Here is a 23,919-nt window from a genome sequence, read left to right as displayed (position 1 = left end):
TTGCATCTGTTTCATAAATGGAATGAAGTAACTTATTCATTCAACAATTTATCTCACTCTCTATAGGTCAACAGGCGTACAGGTAGATAGAAATCATTAACACAACCAAACCAAACATATCTATACCAGGAGCCCTACTAAGTGCTGGGGTTAAAAGACCCTCTTCGAGCTTATATTGTAGTGAACACTAAATTAAAAGGATCTGTATGCTTTTGTTAACATCAGTGCATGAGAAGACAGGAAAGAAAAGTAAGTAGATGGGGCATCAGTAAATATATATAAGGACAACTCTTATATAGAACATAAATAGATACGTTTCATGGCCAAATACGACAGGAATAGCACACTAAATGCAGTTCTTTTCCTGCAAGACTACTCCATTGTGCTCATTTGAATGATGCCTCTTGCAAAGGATACAATCTATGCAGCATATCCAAACTTACTGACTACACAGCATTTTCATTACAGAACATTTCAAAGGATTTATATTTTATGCAACATTCTTTATAAAATATTTTAATATTATTATGGAAAGCTCAGGAGCCTTCATCAAAGCCCTTATTTCTTCCTTGAGCAGCTTTCCTGTGCTGTACGTGGGAGCCTCACATTCTTCCACACCTCTTTTGAAGGTGGAAAGTTGCCAAGACTTCTATCTGTACCATGAGGCTCAGGTACAAAGTTAATTCTGAGTACAAATGCCTTTTTACAGTGTTTGATATTTTTACAATCTGAAATGTCTGAACTTTAAAATTTCATGTACTTCTTAAAAGTTATTTCTTTTCCTACATCGATGACCTTTTAAGTATACTATTATTTGATTGGCTTTCATTTCTAATAATTTTCTAATAACCTAGATTTCATATGCAAAGCCTCAAGAAATGTATTAGCCCCTAAAAACAAAATCTTTTAAAACTGAGAAGACCTATAGATTTAACATTGATAGAGAAAATGATAATATATGGATAAACCTGTTTGATCTTTGAATCTAAAAATCTCCTTTCTATTCAATATAATCGAATCACGCTCTTTATTCCAATTTACAATTCTACAATCTCTGACTTTTCCCTTTCTGTACTATCCAGACAGGGTCCATGAGACATTGTTCTGGGTTCCCACCATAACTTAAGGAGACACTTTCACAATGCCCAGAGCCCAGCAAATGAAGAAGGCTGTCCTCACATTCCTTGCGGCAGGAACCCCCTTAGGTGGCATCAGCCTTTACTTGCAAATGGAACAGAACATCTACAAACGGAAAAGTGATGGCCTTACCTCATAAATCTGAAGAGACCCTGGGAAAAGCTTCTGCTGGCCGCTCCTGCCACTGCTGCCACTGAAAACCCAGCTGATGTCACTGCCACATCCTCCAGGAAGACGGGCCCGCGAGCTGTGCTGAAGGTGGCTGCTGCCGCGGGAGCCACTCCTGCTGCTGGTCCCCTCACTGCTGGAACCTTCTCTAACCAGATCCAGGCGGCCCTCCGGGAGCCGCGACCCGCGATGGTGACTGCTTCCAGCTCTCCCCGAGGCCTCTTACCTGCCTACCACTGCTCCGGGTGACACGGACTGTTTCTCCTTGCCCTGCGGACATGGCCACCCTCGCACCAAGGGAGCTCCCTCCGAGGCTCTGACGGGGCGGACGCCGCCCGGAAGTTCTGGGCATGCGTGGTTCCCTCTCCCGTGAGCACCCGCGAGAGGTCCTGCCTGATCCCTGCGGCTGCAAAGGTCCTGAGCGGCGCGGAGAGGAGGAGCCGGCCGGGGCTGTGACCAGCGAGGATTTCTGGGGGGATGGACTGCTCCAGACCTCAACCCGAGGTGAGACGCTGGACTTAAGCTGTTCTTTGGCAGACTCTCCTGTGGGTTTTTTAAACTGTTGTTGTTGTTGCTGTTTTTCCCGAACGGGGATGTTGGGAATGGAACCCAGGCCCTTTGGCACGCTAAGCACGCGCTCCACTGCTGAGCTGTACACACCCTTCCTTACACAGACTTTTGAAAAGGGAACAGTTTGATGGAAAATAGTTTCTAAAAAATCAAATCAAATCAAATCTCCAACTTTTGGTTGGAGTGATGAGTCCATTTATATTTGATACCATTATTAATATCATTACTGTATAACTGCTGTTTTTTATGGCTGTTGTCTTTGTCAGTCCTTAGTCTTCCTTTATTAACTCGTTTTATGTAAAATAAATGTTTTGTAGTATTCATTTCAATTCCTCTGATTTTCTATTTGCTCTGGGGTTTACAATATGAATCTAAATATATTATAATCTACTTTGCATTGATACTGACTTAAGTACAATAAAATATTGCAGATTTGCCCTGTTACTACTTTATATCCATTTCTCCTCTTTTGCTCTATTTTGCCATATAATTTTCAAATTATTATACCAAGTGAAAAAAGTCATAGAAAGACATATGCCTTATGATCCCTGTTATATGCGAAATCTAAATATACGTGTGTGTGTACACTCACACTCACACACACATATATATGTGGTTGCCAGAGGCGGAGGGTAGGAAGTGCGGTAAATGAGTGAATTGTTTTTATTTTTGTTTTAGTTCAAACAGATTGAATCAAACAAATTAAATCAAACAAATTTAAACGAGTATTGTAATTATCGCTTTATGTAATCTTCTGTCTTTTAATAAAATTGAAGAGAAACATTATATATATAATCTGCATTTACTGACAGCTCTACCATTCCAGTGCTTTTTATTTCTTCTCATAGGTTTGAGTTAGTTGATCACTTTGGCTAGAGATTTATCAATTTCATTGATCTTTTAAAATAACCAGTTATTTTTAAATTAATTTTTCTATTATTTCTGTTTTTTATTTCATCTTTTTTGTTTTTATCATTATTATTTCCTCTCTTCTACTTACTTTGGGTTTAATTTTTTTCCCCTTTTTTATTATTGCTTAACATGGGTAATTAGATAATTTATTTGAGACCATTCTTCTAATAGCAGGCATTTAATGCTACAAAATACCCTTAAGCACTGCTTTTTTTATGTTCCACAAATTATAATCTGCTGTGTTTTTATTTTCATTCAGCTAAAAATATTTTCTAATTCCCCTTAAGAATCTCCACTTAACTCATGAGTTATTTACAAGTATTTGTCTAATTTCCAAATATGTGGCATTTTCCAGGTATCTTTCTACTGTTGAATTCTATATTTTCAATAATTGCACTGCGGTCAGAAAATACACTTTGACTATCTTCAAGTTTTTTCAAATTTATTAGTTTTATTTAGTAGCCTAGAAAATGTTCTATTTCGGTAAATATTCCCAAAGCTTTTTGAAATTTATACATTTGCTTTTGTTTGTTGGAAGGATTCATAGATGCCAACTAGGTCAACTTCTGTTTCCCAGGTCTTGTTTGCGATCACTGTATGTCTGCTTGTTCTGTGCATTTCAGAGAGAGGAGTGTTAATGTGTCCAGGTACAATTATGGATTTTTCTGTTTACTTTTCAGTTCTATCAGGTTTTGCTTCATGCATTTTGAAGCTTTGTTGGGATGGTTATCTTTCCCCTCAACTGACTGCTTTATTTCTGGTAACGTTCCTTGTTCTGAATTCGATTTTTTTCTGATATTAATGCAGCTACTCCAGCTTTCCTTTGCTTCATATTTACACATTATGTTTTTCTGTATTACTACACTTAACCTTTATATTTGAATTGGATTTCAATAGACAGTGTATAGATGTGTCTTTTTTTTAATCCAATTTGAATATCTCTATCATTAAAATTGGTCTATAGATAGTTTATATATAATGCAATTATCGATGTATTTGAATATAATTATACCATCTAATTTTTCTTTTATTTCTTATATTTGCTCTTTGTTCCCCCTTTTCTTTTTTTTGTATGCTAGATTTGGGGTTGAGTGTTTTTTTTTATCCCATTTATGCTCCACTGTGTATTGTTTTTAGCTCTGAAAAATAGTGGTAAACTTACAACAGGATAAATATAATTAAGTCTTCATTTCCTCTGTCTTTTTTTAATTTATTTTAATTGTATTTGTATTATTAGCTACTTAATTTTTTTTACTATTTTTCTTTTAGAGTCAAATTTCTACTAAAGCAAATCTAAATAAAAAAAATACATGTACTTATTGTCATTTTTATTATTTCCAGAGATCTTTATTTACTAAGCAAATCTAGATTTCTGTCTATTATCATATTGACTTGATATAAAAAGGATTCTTCAATATTTTAAATCAGATCAACTGGCAGTGATTTCTCTCAGCTTATGTTTGATGAAAGTCTCTTTTTTCCTTTTTTCTTTATATGTAATATTTTGTGGCCTCCAAGATTTTCTTTTTATCATTGGTCTTCAGCTGTTTGAATATGCTGTATCTTGATTGTGTGGTATAATTGAAAATATGATTCTTCTGCATAACTATACCCCAAACTTCCTCATTTTCCATAAAGTTCAACCAATTTGAAATTTAACTTTGTTAGCCCAGAAATAATAGAAGTAACAGTACTATAATCAGGCTATATAGATTGTAGGTTTTTATTTAGTATTTTAACATACGTACTGAGGTAATGAAACATTGCATTCTTGTAATGTTTCTGATATCTTTTACTCAGATCCTTAAAGCAGCTTTACAGAACATCAAGTAGTCTGATTTGGATAGTAAATAGCTGTCTTGTGCATCATTTATCGTGTGTGAAAACTCATTAACGGTATCCCAAAACTCTGTGATCCAAGATATATAATTAAAATAAAAGACAATGTGAATGGATTCTTATTTCAGCATGTCACAGAGATGTTTTTTTTCCCAGACTGGAATGTCAGAGAGTTAATTTTTTTTTTTTTAAGGGAGATACTGTCTTGGAAGCAGAAAGAGAAAACTAAACAATGTTGAGTGCTGGGAGATTTTACCTATACCACAACTCTGAAGAGTTGATGTTGTTACTTCCTTTCAGTGGATGAGTAAACTGAGTCTCAGAGAGGTTAAGTCACTTAAATCACATAGATACTAAGTGGCAGGTTTTGCAGTCCAGTCTAGATATTTTTCTTAAAATTCTCTTTAAAAATTTTAAAAAGTTTGAAAATTACATTTAACAAGCGTATTTAAATTCTATGAAACTTTAAAGTGTCCTATAATGCCTGGAAAAGCAAGCTGATAATTAGGAGAAATAATGTAAACACCTTTCCATGTTTACTGCTTGACTAAAGATCAGTCATAGATTATTAACCAGCTGAGAAGCAGGAGAAGGATATTAGGAATTGATGGAGTCTGTTTACAAAAATGATTCCCAAGGAGACATCAGAGACTTGAAGATCACTTCAGTGTATTTATTCAAAATAAATACACCTTGCCAGCCTGTGGAGATTAGGCATAGAGATTAGTGAATGGGTTTATAAAAAAGAAACAAACCTTTGCCTACAGTTGTGGTCAAGACAATGGTCATAGTTAGATAAAAGCATCTTTCAAAGCAATTCTGATTTTCTGCACCAGGAAACATTGGATGTGCATATATTTTGAACTTGAGAATCCTGGGCTAGAGACAGTATGTCTATGAGGAAAAGTATCTGAGTTAAACAATACAGAACAGTAAAAACTACATTATTCTTTGTTGTATAGGTGGCCCCAGATCTAGTTAAAATAGTTACATACACGTTTTCCTAGTACTTAGTTCAAAACAAGGTGGACATTTTCAATGATTTGTAGAGAAGAATAGAATTAAAGTGTTGACTGTACCCCAAAATATTAATTCTGGGGCCATGTGGAAATTTGAATAATTAAATCACGTTATTGTTCTTACCAAATTAGTGGTCATTACAGGATATTCTTTCTCAGTTAAGTGCATGAGGCAAACAGTGCTGATTGTCCACACTTTATTTCTAATATCAATTCCTAAGTGTACGAAGGACCTAACTATTATATATCATCCATGTTGAAACTGTTCTGAGTTAAATTTGAAATATTTCTGTAGAGGGTGTTGAAAATCTATTCTGGGTTTCTGGTGCATTTCAAAACGTGTTTAATGTCCAGTGACAACATACAAAAAAGGAGCACGCAAGAGAAATGACATTCAAACAAAAGGAAGAACAATTAGAGGTCACTGTTTTTACCATGAACACATGACACAACTCTAAGAGGAGAAAATGGAAACCATGCCTTACATCTTGTTTAAATGCATAAGTGTTCTATATAAGTTTGGGCTTGTTTTTTTAAAAAAATCTGACAAATATGCACTTCTTATTTTAAACTTTTAAATTACATAAATGTAAATCTACAAAAATGGAGAGGTATTTTCATATGTAATTATCATCAGCAATAGAGAAAGGATATGATTTTGCTTGATGCCATTTAAATGTGGATATTGTTATGGTTTGAATCCATCATTTTTCACGATAATAGAGAAGAGAGTAAATTTATTCAAATCTGAGCATTTCTTGCCACAATTTGGGGCAACAAATTTGTATTTGTCTTAGAACTGTGAATGATGTTTCCCTGCCTGTTCCACATGATGTAACAAAGACAAATAGGAAACGTGTTTAGAAATATTATATTGCATGTGAATTTCAGACAGTTTAGAGAATTTTTTGGAAAGATTGAAGGAATTTTTGCCAGTCATTTGAAAATCAGAGGAATATAGCCAATTCCACCCATTTCTATGCTCAATTTGGTTAATCTCTGCAAATAAATCTTATCTAATCCCATTTTTCTGTCAAGTCCATAGCCAATGGTTTTTAAGATTCATTGTCTACCATATGTTAGCACAAAAAGTTTTCCAGAAGGAGATTTGAATTTCTAGTTCGGAGTACTTATCTGGACACATGTCAAAACATCTGTTCTTCTTGAGGGTAACCAACTCCAATTCTTAAGTGTCTACAGAAGCTCTCAAAATCTTACAGAATATTAATAAAGACAATATTTCAAATTACCTTTCATAGTTGTCCTAGAATAGGTCATGAAACATGCAGCTAATCTTGAGCACTTTGGAGAATATGTTAAATGAATCATACTCTATAAACGAATCACCTTTTCATATTAAAAAAAAACTTCAGGCATAATGTAGCCAAGATCATCTATTATCATTAAAATATGGGATTTCTTTTAAAATACAAGTGTATGTATGCTTTCATTTAAATTATTAAATGTTTCAACTCTTCTGATTTTTGAAACCAGCCATGCATTATGTGAGTTTCTCTTATTTTCTGTGACTAACTGATATGTGCAGATGTCATATTACATATAATAAATAATTTATTGGAAATCTTATTTATTTATTTGGAATTTTTAGTAAGATTTAAAGCTCCTTCTTCCTAAAAGGGCCATGGGTAAAGTCCATTCCTAGCACATGCAATGCACTCATTAAATGTGCTCATGGACAAAGCAACGTAGTAAACATTACAGTAGAACTGTTTCCATGAAAATTGTGTATGAATCAGATTTGGAAATATCATTTTTGACTATTACTATCAAACAAATCTTCTCAGTGAGGACGTCTGTCCACACACATAGCGTTACCCGTTACTACAAGACTCTGGGACCACTGATGACATCTTTTATTCCTTTTTCTAATTAGTGATGTGCATGTCTTCTTTCTCCCTTCCTGTAGGACGCCTCACTTCCTCAGGGCAGCGACCATGTTGCTCAGTTTTGTGCTTTGCTTAGAGGCTAGGAAAAGCTTTTTACATTTAAGCATTGAAAAAAAACCCATTTTTTCTGATGTTCTATTTTCTGGCCCATTTTTATGTCAGTCTGTTATTTTATGAATGATACAGCACACTTCACAGTGTTTACATGACACATGGTTCTGTTTCCCAGAGTATTCTTCTAAATTGAGGATTTCTTGATATATAACTATGTATTTGCTTCTTGCATGGAGTTTTTCTTGCCTTCCTGTGGTTTACTCTACTACTCTTGTTATATGTGCTGCTTTTTTAAGTTGAATTTTTCGTTATTTTAAAAAGCTAGTGTGGTTGGGTATGTGATTGAAAATGAAAGTTTTTTCGGGATTTGAAAATAAGCGTCCGTTCTTTTTGAGCTCTGTTTTGCTTCTGAGAAGAGCTCTTCTACATCCATTGCCATCGTTAGGAGTGCTCTCCTTTCCTTTACAGTTTCTTAGGGCATCGTTGAGTCTTTTCAGCAGTTCACAAGTTATTAGCAAGAGCAGTTTTATTTTTTCCCGTGTTTAGGCTGTACCTTTGTGCACTCAGTCTGTTCCGGGAAGTTCTCAGACGCTGTTTCTCTGAAACGTCCTCTCTTTCTCTATTCATCATTCTCAGCTTATTCTATGCCTTTTAACTCATTTTTCATGTTTTTATCTCCATTCTGTCTATATTTCATTTTGATTTCTTATCTTAATTCTCTCTTCTGATACACTAAGTTTTTTTCAGCTTTAATAAGCCTTCTTTTATTTTTCTGGTGCCTTTTAAATACTGTGTCTTTATAAAGTCTGCTATCTTCTTTTTCAAACCTCATTTTCTTCCACAGTAATTTATAACTGTCTCATGGTTTTAACATACATTTTTCTTTAATGATTTAAATATACTTATTAAAACCTAAACTTGGTTCTAATCTTGTTATGGGTTGGTGTGCATCTCCTCTCTTCCTTTTGCTGGACAGCTTGAGAGATGCAGGAATGGTGACCCCAGCACCTGCCCTGTAACCTTGCATGACTGGTTCATGCAGAACATACGCGTCTGGCACGCAGCTATTGAATTCAAAAGTGTCCACACCTTAACCTCTTCTATCCCAACAGCAGAGAATTAAACTGCGTTTGCTTCCACATTTTAGGATCTCAATTCATCTTGAGAGCCTAGCAACAAACTTGTGTTTGTTCTGTGATTCAGCTAAGTTGTGAAAATCTTAGTGAGTCCCCTATCCCAAAAAACATTCTCAATCCCTGATTTGATTACACTGTGCTGATAAGACTTTCACAACAGGAAGGAGTAGATACTATGGGTTTGCTTTAAGGTCTGTGTATATTAAGGTATGAGAGATCAATTCGAAAAGGCAAAATTTGCGACCTCAGTGAAGATTCTGCTCTACTTTGCAACTGCAACTACAAGGAAGTAGGGCATCTTACATCACAGGTAATGTAGTAGATTTTCATATCCACATAGGTTTTCTAGGACCTACACGTAGACAAACACAGAAAGCATCCACTTTCAATAAATGCTATCAATCACTTTGTATGTTTCTGATGGTGGCAGATTTACTGAAACTGAGGAATCTTACAGACTTCAGATTCTATCATTTTGTGTAGTAAAGAATTTAAGCATGCCCAAACTGAGGACTTTGCCCTCAGCTACTGTGAGACAATCTCTAGGTCCTTGGAGTTTTCTACTTGATAAAATGATCTTTGCTGACCTGAAGGCCTTGGGCCAGTACAGTCAGTCTAACAATGATATCGTTGGGTCATGTGGTAACAGCTCAACACCTGGAAGGGCCAGAGGCTTAGGCTGGCCACGCGGGCAGTCATCCATGCCTACGTGACACAGCCTCAGTCACGACTCTGGACCCCGAAGTTCAGGTGAGCTTCCTTGGTTGCCATGAACACTGTCACATATTGTGGCCAGGAAATGTATCACTTTCTGTGATTCCACAGGGAGAGAATAATTGGAAGCTCCAAATATGGAACTCTCCTGGACTCTGTCCCATGTGTCTCTTCCCCTCACTAACTCACTGTAATAAACCATAACTGTGAGCGTAAGTTTCCAGTGAGACCGGTGAGTCCCTCTTGCAAATTATTGAAACCCAAGGTGGACTTGGGGCCACCCAAGCTTGCTATCAGTATCAGAAGTAGAGTGAGATTGTGGACTGTTTCCTTCCTCCTTCCTCTTTGAGAGACCCCAACAAGGTGTATATCAGCGGTGATGGACTCTTGTGCAAATTTTAGCTGAAATTGCTACGTCAGGTAGCTTTCCAGCAGAATGTTTTACTGATGGAGTGAGGAATGATACTGTCTTCTCTTTCCTCATTATCTGATTTTCTTCTAAGCAGACAGAATTCAATCTTTGACATTACTTTTATGAAGGCTTTTCTTAACTTTTATAAAATCCTAAAACTCAAGAATACAGTTCATTCTGTCCTTTGTCATTTCATTTCCAGTTACTTCTGAAAGCTATAGTCTCCTGCTGGAAAGGGAAAAAATATGTATCTATGAAAGTCAGAGATATGGCAGTGAATTTATGGATGAGGATAGAGAAAAAATGAATAAATAGCCCAAGAAGGTGCATCTTTTTTAAAGAGGTACAAATTCCCAGGTTTCTAGTTTGTGAAAGGCTTGCATTTCTGAGCCGGGGACAAATGATGGAGAGGGAACTTTCCCTGGCTTTTTATTTTAATAATCCTTCTCTGTTGCTGTGAGTATAGTACGTAAGTTTTGTTTTTGTTGGTAGTATAAACTTTCACCTAGTCCCTACAACGGGTTTTTGATGATGTTTATATCAATCCTGAGGTATTATTTCCTAAGCCTAAGATTTATACATTAAAGCTGAAGTTTTGAGCCTGTATCTTAACAACACACTGGATAGAATTTTGGGATAGTTTTGACCTCTAAGGAGTAATTCGTAACTAAGTTTATCCATGCAAAATGGAGAAAAGTGTAATCAAGTTATGGTAAAGGCAGGCAAAAGAATTCATACTCACAAAACACCAATTGTGTTTTAGACAAAATGTGTATAAATTTTTTATGCAAAATTTTCATTAAATCCTTATTATCCTCTAAGGAAAGTATTGCTCTTTCAAATTTACATAAAAGGAGGCTAAATAGATTGGCCCAAGTCACATAGCTTTTAAGTTCTGAAGTTAGAGTCTGACATTAAGTAACTGTTGCGCTAAAAGTAAAAATTTGAATGTTAAATTCAATCTATAATGTCACAGGAAAGCAAGGGAGTGGTACTGAGAGCAAAAAGGACTTAAAATGATGGACTGTAAGTTGCAACCTTGCTAGGCATGAATATTTAGACAGCTCCCAGTGGTGTGCACATTTAAGCATTCAACATAAATGCTGTCTCCCAAAAAAGACATTCCTTAAAACTTAAACTCTATTGCTCCTACTCTCAAAAATGATACAATATTTTCAAAGAATTTCATATTAAATTGCTGTGTTTTTAATCAAAATGTGAAAATACCTTGGAGATTACAATAATTTCCACAAATTTTCTTTACTTCATGAAACGGCTTTCATGTGTCCTCATTTTAAAACAAATCTGAATGCCATGTGATGAAATCTATCTTCTAATGCAGAATATTTTCAAAGGACGTATCTCCCAGGGAGGAACAGCTCGAGGAAGCAATCAGCCTTTCTATTTCAGGCAATCTGCATTCACGCTTTGGTATAGAAAGGGGCGGGTCTTCCATCACCGTGAAGCACCTGAAGTAAAGAGGCCAAAGGAAATATTTAGCTCCTGAGACACTCATATAAAATCACGATATAAAACTGGTGTAATTTCTCCTTGTTGTTTTTCTTCTAAATTTTTAGGCATTATAGTACAACTGTAAAAATATCTATTATACATAGTGCACAAAAAAGTAATGTTATGAAAGACGAACTTAACTCTTTTTTTCTGTCTCTAACTCACAATCTCATGTGTCTGAGGCTGCCGGCATACATGAGCTAGGGCATCTGATTTTACTTCCTGTTTCACGAGCATTTGAAAACAATGTGAATGTGCACACAAATAAGTATGATTTAAAGATCTTTTTTTCACTATGAAAATGTTTTTGTCTTTTTTTAGGGGGGTGGTAATTAGGTTTCTTTCTTTATTTTGACGGAGGTACTGGGGATTGAACCCAGGACCTTGTGCATGCTAAGCATGCACTCTACCACTGAGCTATCCATCCCAGCCCCTGCAGCTTCCCGAACACTGAAAGCATTTTAATGGTGGTGTCTCTACAGCTTGTGATGTTGAGACAGGAAGAAGGGCAGGTGCACAGGCGGTGAGCCGTGGCTATCAGAGACCAGCTTGTGAGTGAGTAGAGTTCCAGTAACACCGCGCTTCACCGGGGAGCCGACAGCTCCAGGCCACCTCCTTGAGCTCAGGCTCCTCCTCAGCCAGGGGGTCCCGGCACTGCCGGTCCTCGGACACCGGGTAGTCCCCGCTGCCCTCGGCCTCGGTGAGCTCCATCTGGTCCATGCCCTCACTCGTGTACCAGTGCAGAAGCCAAATTGGACCCACCAACTATTTGTGTACAGTTCACAAGCTAAGAAGAATATTTAGGTTTCATAATGTGAAAAGTAGAAAAAGCTATTACCCTTTTGGCAGAAATGGTTGTTCAGACTGTTCCAGAAACTGTCCTGTGAGGCACCGGTGTACATTTTGGCTCTTTGCACAAAGTTTGCTGACTCCTGTTTTATGACGACCCAGGGTTGCAAATGCCCTTCGAGAGTTGCAGATGCCCTTCGCCGAGATGTATGCCAGGAGCAGAAATAAATCTTCTGTGGGGGAAGATGATACAGTCGGAGGCATCAAACAGTCTCTGCCTTGTTTCTAATTTTTGCCTTACAGCAAAAATGAAAATGCTTCCATGCGAGGCTTTAGATGTAAGCGTTGGCCTTTTCCACTTTACTCTGACTCACAGGAAAAAGCTTTGTGGTCCTAAACTAAAAAATGCATTGGTTAACAGGACACTTCTCTTTATCATGCCTTGATTTCCTTTTTTTTCCCCCACTTACTCTCTTGACTCTGCTGTCAACGTATTTACTCAACCACATGACCTCTCATGAATGACTTTAAGAATTAGCAATTGATTTCAGGGAAAAATGTCAAACCGTAGGGTTAGCTACCTTCTCTGCCCTTTCTTATCATCTTGGCCAGGCAAACCCTAGTGCATTACTAGCTCTCTGTTGCAGTCAAATTATTTGTATGTTTTATTATCTACTCTGATTTTTCTAATTGTTTTTGGAGGGACAGTAACAAAAGCAACTTTTTTTTCCTGTGGATGGAAATGAAAACATTCACGTACACTTATTCTTCACAAGAAAAAAATAATAATAATTTTCACACAGATCAATGTATGTTAATAAACTTCTATGGACTTACTTCATTTCAAGATTTCATCAAATATTTGAAAAGTAATTTAAATACTACTATATTTATAATTAAGAAAACATTAAATAGCTAACCCACACTTATTCTGAACTCCCAAAACCTTTCACAAGATAACTATTTATTTTCTTAAATATTAGACATAAACATTCTCCCTTGCTTCTTACAAAAAGATGCATGTTCTCATGCACATATAAAGTTATCCAAATGCAAGGATTTTTATCTGTGTTTATCTGTGCATATTTACTAATCATCAAAAGTGAGACTGTTTTATCACATCCTCAAAATAATGTGATCGATCAGTAATAACCAAGATCCGTGTGCTCACAGAGTGACACATTTGATAAAGGAAATGACAGATACTGACTGGACACTAATATTATTTGGTAAGATGCTCTGGCTTGTATGTAAGGATGTACTTTACTCAGACTTCTTGGCTGTCCTTTAAAATAAGATGCATATTATTCTCCGAAATACTACTAGCTCTCCTTTCAAGATGAATCTTAATATCTTCATATCTTGTTTTAACCTGAAAAAAAGTTCAAAGTTATGCTTACGCTGGCCCTCACTGCTGAGACAGTTAAGTCCTGGGGTTTCAGTCTGGGGTTGCTAACTGCCTGGCAATGTGTGAGCAAGGGGCAGTGTGACAAGAGAGTTGCTTCTGCATCAGCCATTTTTCATAGGATAACGTGTGAGTAAAGGCAGGTACAAGGGGAAAAGGGAGATTCATCTCCAATTTTCCTTATAAGTACGTTTTGATATTACTGAATAGAAATATGTAGCATTGCTCTCAAATGGCAGGGAGGCAGAGAGGAAGTACAGCAGGAAGATCATTTGTCAACCCTAATTTTTTTTTTTATAATGCACACAGCAGTTACTGGACGGATATCAACATCCAGATGGGGGAAAGAGGAGAGGGTGTCATATTCGTTGTTTATGAAAAAAATCTCTTCGTTGATTATCATATGGCCCAACTTAGGTAAGACTCACTGTTCCACCAGGAGAATCAAGGGCAACATGCATTTTTATTTCTTTAATGGACCAGATGTAAATATTTATGAATAGCATTATGCAAAATAGATGATAAATGTCTTTACAAGGAAAAAGATCTTGATATAAACCCTTGTTAAAGAAATACATGTGGAATGATGTTGAGCCAAGTAATCTTTCTGAACGTCTGAAAAACTTTTTTGCAACGCTTACCACATGAGATTATATTGTATCGTATATGTGGTATGTATTGGAAATTACATATATATATTATTAGCACATAGTAGGAACACTATATCGTAGGATATTTTTATCAAAATGCTTATTAGTTACTAGATTACTATGTGATATACACACACATATTTGATGCCCATGGATTACTTGCAGCATAGATTATGCATCCTAAAATATTCCTGTATTTTTTAAATTGCTGGTGTCAAAGACATGGCCAGGACGTTCTTCTGTACCGTGAGAGAATAAGGAGGTATTCATTATTGCTTAGATATAAAACATGTATTGTTTCTTCTGTAGCCAAGCACATGCTTGGTCACAGACTAAAGAGAAAGCATCAGAGGGAAAACTGCTTTTACAGCTCTTACGGGTCATCGTTGAGCCTCGAAGCAAAGCAGCAGGCATCTAATGTGTTTCCGACATGCACACAGTCTTACTCAGAAATTAGAATTAGTGGGTTTTGTCATTAATTTCTCTCCTCTCCCTGGTAGCTGCATATCTTAAGACCTGAAACCTGCTCTGTGTTAGGCAGTTTCTTTGTGTGTGTGTGTGTTAGGCAATTTCAAAAACCCCCTTCCATGATGTAACGTAGTGTAATACTTTCTCCGGGTTTTGTAGTGACTCACATTACATTGTCTACAGAGAAACAGACGTAGTAATGTGGGAACCTGGGTGTCTTCCCCGAGTCTGAGATACCAAGAAAGAGAAGGTCTTTCCTTTCACATCAACATTGTCAGAAAAACTACTACACGTAAGTGCAAGGTTTTTTTTTTTTCCTTTTAAAAAATGTAAAATCTGAAAAATAAATTGACAAACACACAGACACATTAGAAACAGAGTGATTTAAATTATTTTTAAAAGATAGAATATTTTAAGTATGTAATCACTTTAATACATTTAAAACCAAATTCTATTTAATCCAATTAATAATATTTATTGGATGTTTAAATGAGAAAATACATTTGATTGACTCTCTTACTAGAACATTTTGCTGGGCCTTAAGCAAAATACACAAATAAGCAGAATGGTTCATGTTCAAAAGAACATTACGTCCTGGAAATAGAAAGGTGACATAAAGAACCCCAGTTTGAGGAACGGAATAAAAAAAGCCATGAGAGAAGCCAGAAGTACTCCTGAAACTGAATGAAATACAATTTCATTTTCGACTGAATGTGTCTCCACTGAAGAGACATGACGGTCACAACTCTGATCCCCACACTTTCCTGGGACACAGCTTTTCTCTAAACTGGTCACCTAGGAAGGAGACTTGGATTTGTCCTTCAGTGCAGTCACTAAGGGCACAGCAGGTTGTGTTGATGACTCCTCCCTCACTAGGGAATCAATCAGATAATGCTCCCATTTTAATAGAACACAGTTTCTAAATGATTGTAAACACTCACACATGCACACACAGAGAGAAATACATTCATAGAGTATGGCCTTGGGAAAATACCTTTAAAAAGAAAAAAATATTTGTATCATAAAAAAATCATCACCATTTGCTCTAATCCAGGAGATTATTTCACTTGATTAATACATTTATGTCAACCAAAAAGCCTTCTTGTTAGGTAGGCAAAAACATGTCCGTGATCTCTGTTGACCAAGGTGGACTCTGGTTATGGTAAGAGGACCTTTTATGCAAATCACGACATTCCTGTTACCAGTGAAGTCATGGATCTACCATTTGTATCTCTTCCACCTGGTCCGGGGAAATGCAAATGCACGATCAATGACTGTTTCTCACAGGCTACCCGTCTTGTCCGTCCTGTTTGCTGATGAACAGATACTGAGGGTGTATCCATACCAGTCACCTGCCTCAGAGCCTGGGCAGTCCCTGTTCTGAGTGGAGAGCCCCTCCCCACAGGTATCTGCACCACTTGCTTCTCAGCCTCTTCCCATCTTTGCTTCACAGCCACTTTCTCCAAGGAGCTGCCCCCGACCACTCTTATTTTAAAACTACATCCGTTTTACTGAAATCTATCTTATTCCTCTGTGTGTTGTTCTCTGTTATACATATTGCCTTCTAACTTACTCCAAGATTAACTTTAAAAAGCTTTGTTGTCACCACTAGAATACAAGGACCATGCAACACCAAGTCTTACTTGCTCATGGAGATACCCACAGAGGTAGCAGGCGTTTCATAAGGATTTTTCAGCTGGCTGAATGCAATGCAGCTGTCACACTGTCACAACTTCGCGGGACAGGTTGTTTCACTAAAGCCCTGTTGTCTGATGGTCCCATCAGGAGCACAGCTCCGGGACAGCAGACCCTCATCACTCCCATTCTGCTCGTGTTGGGGACACATTACCTATTTCAAGCCAATCACACAAATTGTGAAGCAAATACTCCCCTTCTATCCTGAGAGAACAATGCGTAATCCAAACGAGTTTATTTTTTGCAGCAATAAAAGAAAAGGTAGAAGGTAACTAAGTCTTTCACATACAACTGAGATGAACTAGTTAAGTGGGAATCTTTTCACAGCTTCTATTTAAAAAATGGACATGGAATATGCAATTTTAAAAAATGTGAATAAGCCAAAATGGCAGTCGTTTTTCATCTTTGTAATTGTTTTTGAGGTTTATTTCTTCCTCCTTGTTTCCACGGCACTTATCCTATTTTCTTTCTTGCTTTACTGATTTATTTAATCACTTCATTTGGTAACTTTCCACTCAGAGAAAATTGCCCTTTTCCAGGGCTCTGATGGTGCTTCATTCTGCAGATGGTATCAACAAAACTGATAAATTGCTTTTGAAACATATATTTGGCAATTTAGTACATCTCTGCCTCATTTACAGATGTTTCCATTTCAAGTCTGCCATTTCTTACAAGAACATGTTTGAGAGTAAAGTAATTGCTGAAAACAAGTGTCAGAATTACCATGTGGATGGCACCCAGAAGCTCACAGGTCTAATGATAGATGTTACTCAGCTAAAGACCTAGATGCAACCCACGTACCTAGTACTCCTTATCAGGAGTTCTGTATGCAGGACTCACTTGAAAAGTGTGTCACTTCATAAGTATATAACACCAAGCATCCTTTCAATATTTTAGGATAAATAGGGATCTCCTGTATTTCTCATGACCAAAGAAAGCAAAAATTTCCAGTAGAGAAAGAACAAACTTTTCTTAAAAAAAAAAGAGAAAGAATATAGTAATATTATCCACATATATCTCTGTATACAATATGTGTACATATAAAATGTACATTGCACAGTGTGAGTATATACACACCATATATGTTGTATCCTAAATATACTACCTACTATAAAGTAAATATACTGGATACACTAAATGTAGTCTTATAACTGCCTCAAGCCCTTAATTTCTTCCCCTTGTTGGAATCAGACAAGATTAACTGAAGTTGACTTTGCTGGGTTACTATCCCTCTGTGGATTCTGCCTCTCCCCTGTGATAAGTCAGTCCCACGCAGTTTTTCCCTAACCTCTCACCTCTTTTACACATCCGTATTTGTTGTCACTTACCCAGCCCATCCCCTCTCTAAATCAATCCTATCATACGCTTTTCTGTTTTTAGTACTAATCCTGTGTATACTTGCAGAAATATATACAATGATAACAACTAGCAAAGGCATTTTGGGTAACAGATTTTAATTTGCAAAAAAACTTAACTTGCTTTTTATATTTTTCACTTTTTTTGTCCCCCATGGACATAAACTAACTATTCAGAGAACCCTAAAATTTCTTCATACATGACACGCATCCTCATTTCTAGCAAATAGTTTTGCTTTCTAGTTCCCAGAATAAATGGAGGACATCAAGATTAAGTTCTTGAAATTGTGGGAGAGACAACTCTGCTGCATATTTCACTCTGAAAAAAAACTGAGTCATTGTTCTTTGAACATTGTGCTATTTTTGTCTTGCTTTGTGCTATCTGTGATGGTAGAACAAATAAGGGTTCACAGCTACATAATAAATGCTTCTATTCTCTGGAGACTTCTTTGTAACCCCTGAGAGAATCTTTATACAGGTATGATAGGGAGCAAATAAAAAGAAATTTGAAATAGTTTATATTTCTGGTATCTATTATACCATTGCATCACTACCAAAAGGTCTGACTGCTAATATATAGAAATTTATTTAACAATTAATTTATTTAATTGTTTATAGAACATCAACATACACCTATAAAAGTCACTTCTCATGTAAGGCTTACCAGATATACAACAATCACTTAACAGAATATCCTAAAAAAAAAAATCTATGTTAAAATCTGAAGCATCAAATTGAAAGTTTTTGCAAATATTGGTCACTCCTTATTTATAGGTATCTATTAACATTCCTTCAATATTTAATAAAATAAACCTAAACATTCATTTTCTTAATATTTGCTGCCCTATCAAATCATTACAAGTTGCCAACATAATGTTACCTATATCTGAACAGAAGTCTAGACTACTAAAACTATATGTTGTCCAAGGTTAGACTCAACATTGAAGATTATTGATCTTGCATTTATTTCTACTAAAGTTAGGATTTGCTATCAGTTTGATTACTATCATAGATTAAATGTTCATAAAACTATATGTGCTCTGAAGTTACAGGACTAGATGAATGACCAAATAATGCTGGAGTTTTGCAGTTTTCTTAAGATTTTAAAAATAAGAACTATTTACTAACTTTAGTTAGTAAAATTGTGTTGTAAACATGTTTGCAACACGAATTAATCTGCCATAATGCCAACCCTATTTATCACAAAAATGTTCACTTTGAATATCATTGGATTTTAAAATGCCTGTGGGGATAAGCTGTACAACATGTTACAGAATGTTATACAAGAACTGAAATGGCCTTTACTCAGAGCTGGCAACAATTCAATTAATGCCAGGAATGGGAAAAGGAACACTATAAAATATTTATAGTCATTAGTGGATTAAAGACTTAAATGGAAGATCTGAAACTATAAAACTCCTAGAAGACAACATAGGGAAATACCTTCTGGATGTTGGCCTTGGCAATGATTTCTTGGACATGACACCAAAAGCGCAGGCAATAAAAGGAAAAATAGACAAGTGGGATTATAGCAAATTAAAAACCTTCTGCACAGCAAAGGAAACAGTCAATCAAATGAAAAGGCAACCTATGGGATGTGATAAAATATTTGCAAACCGTATAAACAATAAAATAATATTCAAATTATGTTTATAGCAACTAGGTAAAAAATAAATAAAAGGCATCCAAATCATAAGGAAGAAGTAAAAGTATCTCTTTTTATAGATGACGTGGTCGTATATACAGAAAACTCTAAAACTCAAACACCTGTTAAAAGAAATAAATGAATTCGGCGAAGTTGCAGGATACACTGGCAAACTACCTGGAAGGAGAAGTAAGAATTAACAATCCCAGTCACATCATCAGTAAAGAGAATAAAATCCTTAGCAATTAACTTAACCAAAGAGGGGGACACTTGTACAATGAAAATTGTAAAATATTGATGAAGGAAATTTAAAAAGAAACAGATGTAAAGACATCACATGTTCATGGATGTGAAGGGGACAGATCTTACAATTCAGTCTTCTCACCACACCCAGGTAAAGTCGGAATTATGCAGAGGCGTCAGGGATGCTAATTAACTTGATGGTGGTGACCTTTCACAGTGTACCATATGCATGTCAGAACATCGACTTATGCACCTTAAATGTATACAATTTTTATATGATTAAAAATATTTCAGTAAAGCTGATTAAAAACTGCCCCAGGATTTATTCCTTGAACAACTTCTTAAATCTACACTGACACCATAGGCGATTTCATTCAGTCTCATGACTAAAAATACCATCTTACTCTGATGATTCTCAAAGTCTGCATCTAGCCTGAAAGCGCTCCCTCGAATCCAGGCACAGTCTTCCAACTGTGTGGTAAAGTCTACTTGAGAATTTAAAAGGCAGCTCCAAGCTAATGTGAATATGAATTCCTAAGAGCCTTCTCTTGCCCTTACCAGAAAAGAAAATACCACCACCACCAACAACAACAAAAACCCAAAATACAAAAACAAAAACAAAAAACCAACGTTATAATTTCTCTGTCTGAGGTTAATGAGAACTCAATTCTGGCATATGCCCAGGCTTTAAACTTGGCACAGACTTTACGTCATGTGATGGCATTATCATCTCCTTCAGCGCTATCCATAGCCTCCTACACTGTCTTCTTGCTTCTGCTCTGCTCCCCTGCCGTGAGCAGTTAGCACAGCTTCCAGAGTAACCCTGTTATAATACACATCTCACCTTGACACCTGTATGGTTACACCTTTCAAGGCCTTTTCAGATCATACAATCAAAGCATGACGTTCAAGGCTCTCCGTGACCCACCTCGCCTCCTCTCTTTCTGACATCATTTCTCATTGTCACTTTTTTTTCATCCTGAACAGAATAGGTTAAGACATGACAATTCCATTTTCTATGTTATTTTAATGGAAAAAAGGTAACATCTTTTTTTTATTGCATATTATCTTTATAAGATGAACAGGCTTTCTATTATGATAAGCGTGAGCAGTATTGGTATGGATCCAGATGAGCTCACCCATGAAAGACCATGAATCATGGAAGACTGTGAATCAGAAAGATTTATAAAGCATGCTGTAAACAATACAAGAAATATGAAACCTATATAGAAAATTGGAAAAAGTAAAAATCATCTTTCATGGTGAAGCACTTCACTCATTCAATTTACTACTCATGTTGGTTGATTTTTTTTCCACAAAATGTTGATTTAAATGTTCAAGTGGTTTCTTTTATGCAGGATGGCAAAATTAAAACAAAGTTTACTGCGCAGTTACAAACTGTAGCAAGTTATCGCAGGAATGTTTTCTTTATTTCTTTTATTGCAGGTGGCATTTACTATGGTAGAGTCAAATTATTAGTTAAATTTTCTTCAGACACAATGAATAGACTATAGCTTTTACAAGAGATTCTAACTCAAAACTTGCCAATAATACAGAACCCAGTAGGAAGCAGGAAGCAAACTGAGGACATTTTTCTCTCCAAGTGACATCCAATATGATGAATTTCTTTTTAACATCATTGACCCAATCCATTAAAATAGCTGTAACAATTTATGCTTTGGCCATAAAACATGCAATATTTACATGCTCTGATAGAAGCTAATTGCTCAGTCATTCAAATAGTGTATTAAATACATAATCATGTACAGAACTATACCAGCTACCTTACTGTGGGAATTTTACATACATACACTTTTGCCACTTTGGAGCGTCTATTTACAGTGATAACAAGTAGCACAAATGAACAAGAATAAATTAAGTTTAAAAAAAAAACACCGAAAATCCAAAACAGAAAGTTTAAACAACTATTAATGGAAAGTAAGTCATTGATTTTTATTTGTAGGTAATATGTAAAGTCAGGTAAAAACAGATGTGGATGCTTGGTGACTTTTTTCTTTCTAGAAGAAATCTGTTTCTAAATTGGGTGATTGGGATAAAGAAGAAACATTTATTTGCTTAATCTGGGAAAGCCTCTTCAAAGAATTAAACCTCCAGAAGTTTTCACTGTAACGGGAGAACAGTATGAGGCACTGGGTGTTAAAAGCCCATACTAGGTACACGCACGCAAAAGATGATCCTGAGATCTGCAGAGGTGGCGAGCAAAGCCGTAGGTGAGCACGGTGCCTGTCAAAGGCCTTCGATGTCAGTGGCGGTAACGGGAGTGCCTAACTGCTTTCTTTGAAATTTCACTATCCCTCCTGTTCTATTTCAAGATAAGGGTTAAGATAATGAACCCTTTAGTCCGCTGATATTTGTGCCCACCTTTATCTCATAAGCTAATTGTTCTCAAAACAAGTTGAAAAGTTTACAGAAATACTAGGTTATCATAGGAATATAAAGTGGCTTTTAACAATTAAAGAAAATACATCGCCAAAGTTATTTCACGTAAATGGACCATGATTATAGATATTAAGTGAGGTTACTGAATTAATTGAAATTCTGATTGTTAGTTGCAGCCAAAATAGAAAAGTTATACTAGAATGCAAAATTATAAAAACAAAGACGTACACATTTTTCTGTATTTTATATGGTGCTGTTCAAGCAAAAGTTTTAAAAACAATATATGTAGGCATTTTTATCAGTCTTATGTGGTGGGTGGTCATAGTGTTATACTAAAGTATTTTTTCCCAGCTAAATTAAGAAACATATTTGCCCAAGATTTGCCAGGTAGTTTATTCAGTGAGAGTCTGAACACCTCACTACCATGATTGACTCTGCTAGTCTGGGATTGCTGGACTTCCCCATTAACCATCAAAACTGGACAAGGGAGTACCAAGAAGTACCCAAGTGGTAGCGTGAAAGTGAAATGTAATCACTCCTCCCATTTCATAACAGTACGCCTGACTCCTGATGGTCAGTTACCCCTGTCAGGATGCTGACTCCTCTTTTAAGCTGCTGGTTCCTGAGTTCAAAGATCTTTAGGCATCCCAGTGATGCTCAGAGCTAATAGTTCAACAGAGCTCCTTCTCTTCTCTCCTGGTGGCCATAATTCTTTTTTAATAGGGTGAATTTGTAAGGAAATCTTTCTGCATATCCACATGTAAATGGTAAGATTCTGAGCATGCTGTATTTTGGAGATTGGTTCAATGTATTCTGAATTTTGAACATGTTTTATTTGAAAAAGATCCTTACTTGTGTTATTTATAATTATTCAGAAATTAATAATGAGTATTAAAAAACCATTGTTTATTTCAATTTTATGCACAAAATATTTTTAAAACATTGAATATAGTCTTGCATAGATGATCTCAGTTCAATTTTTTTCGTCTAGTTTTATTGAGAAATAAAGTGTACAGCATGATTTGACTCACATCTAACATGAAATTAACTCCCTAAGAGTGTAATGCTATTGTTCTGTCCGGTTAAAAGAACCAACAGGCTCACAGACAATTCAGTCTAAAAACTGTGTATCTCATGGAGTGAGTTATTTCTATAACCCACCCCCAACATTTTTATAAAGCTACAATGAGAACTCCCTTGAATCAGGCAGAAAGAAGTGATGTCACACTCCCTAATGCATTTAGGGCAAGAATTGATACCAGTACAAATTTGCTATGCACATCTTACCTTCTGGAAATAGGTGGAAAGCAGCCAAAACGCACCAGCTTGAGAATAAATTGTATCCCATTTCTTAATACCAAGAGGAGCCAACGTGCTGCAACACTGCAGATAATTATGTTTGCATCAGCAATTGTGCAATAACATTTCACCTGAAATAGAGACACCGCCAAGGAGTGCGTGCCCTTAAAAAAATCAAAGACGAATCACAGATACCACTCTTCTTCCTAGCATCCCCAGGCATAAGATCTTACCGGATATGAATATTCCATCCTCTCAGCCGTGTTCAGATCGCCATTCCTTCCTCTTCTTTGAAGCACAATTTCATATCATCTCAGTATAGCCTATGGAGACATACAATATGCAGTCAATATGTGCCTGAATTTTATCACCTATCATGAATTTTGGATAAGTACGAATTCCTTTTTATTTTGTGTAATAGTCCACTGAGTAGGCATACTGCATTTTGTTTATCAACTCACCAGTGGATGAGTAATTTGGGTTGGTACCATTTCTTAAATATCTTTAAATATCTTATCAGACTCTTTAATCAGATAGTCTGTTATTTCCCACTACATCTCACCTAATGACTCTTTGGTATCGTGTCCTTG

The 23,919-nt window shown here is 36.2% G+C and overlaps 1 long non-coding RNA gene and 1 pseudogene across 3 annotated transcripts in view; one reads left to right on the top strand and one right to left on the bottom strand.

Moving 5' to 3' along the window:
* Positions 1-1,798, bottom strand: part of LOC140688777 (uncharacterized) — a 107,686-nt gene extending 105,888 nt beyond the window's left edge. For 2 of the 3 annotated variants that reach the window (XR_012063592.1, XR_012063590.1), the window contains exon 1: positions 1,532-1,619. This is a non-coding gene — a long non-coding RNA (uncharacterized lncRNA). Of the gene's footprint in view, positions 1-1,269 lie in introns of all 3 variants that reach the window. The other variant, XR_012063591.1, reaches the window with a different exon arrangement.
* Positions 1,111-23,919, top strand: part of LOC116285204 (small ribosomal subunit protein uS2-like) — a 45,155-nt pseudogene continuing 22,346 nt past the window's right edge.

Source organism: Vicugna pacos, chromosome 23 (genome assembly GCF_048564905.1).
Source record: "Vicugna pacos chromosome 23, VicPac4, whole genome shotgun sequence".
Lineage (NCBI taxonomy): Eukaryota > Metazoa > Chordata > Mammalia > Artiodactyla > Camelidae > Vicugna > Vicugna pacos.
The sequence above is the reverse complement of the archived record's forward strand: the minus strand, read 5'-3'. Positions and strand labels throughout refer to the sequence as shown.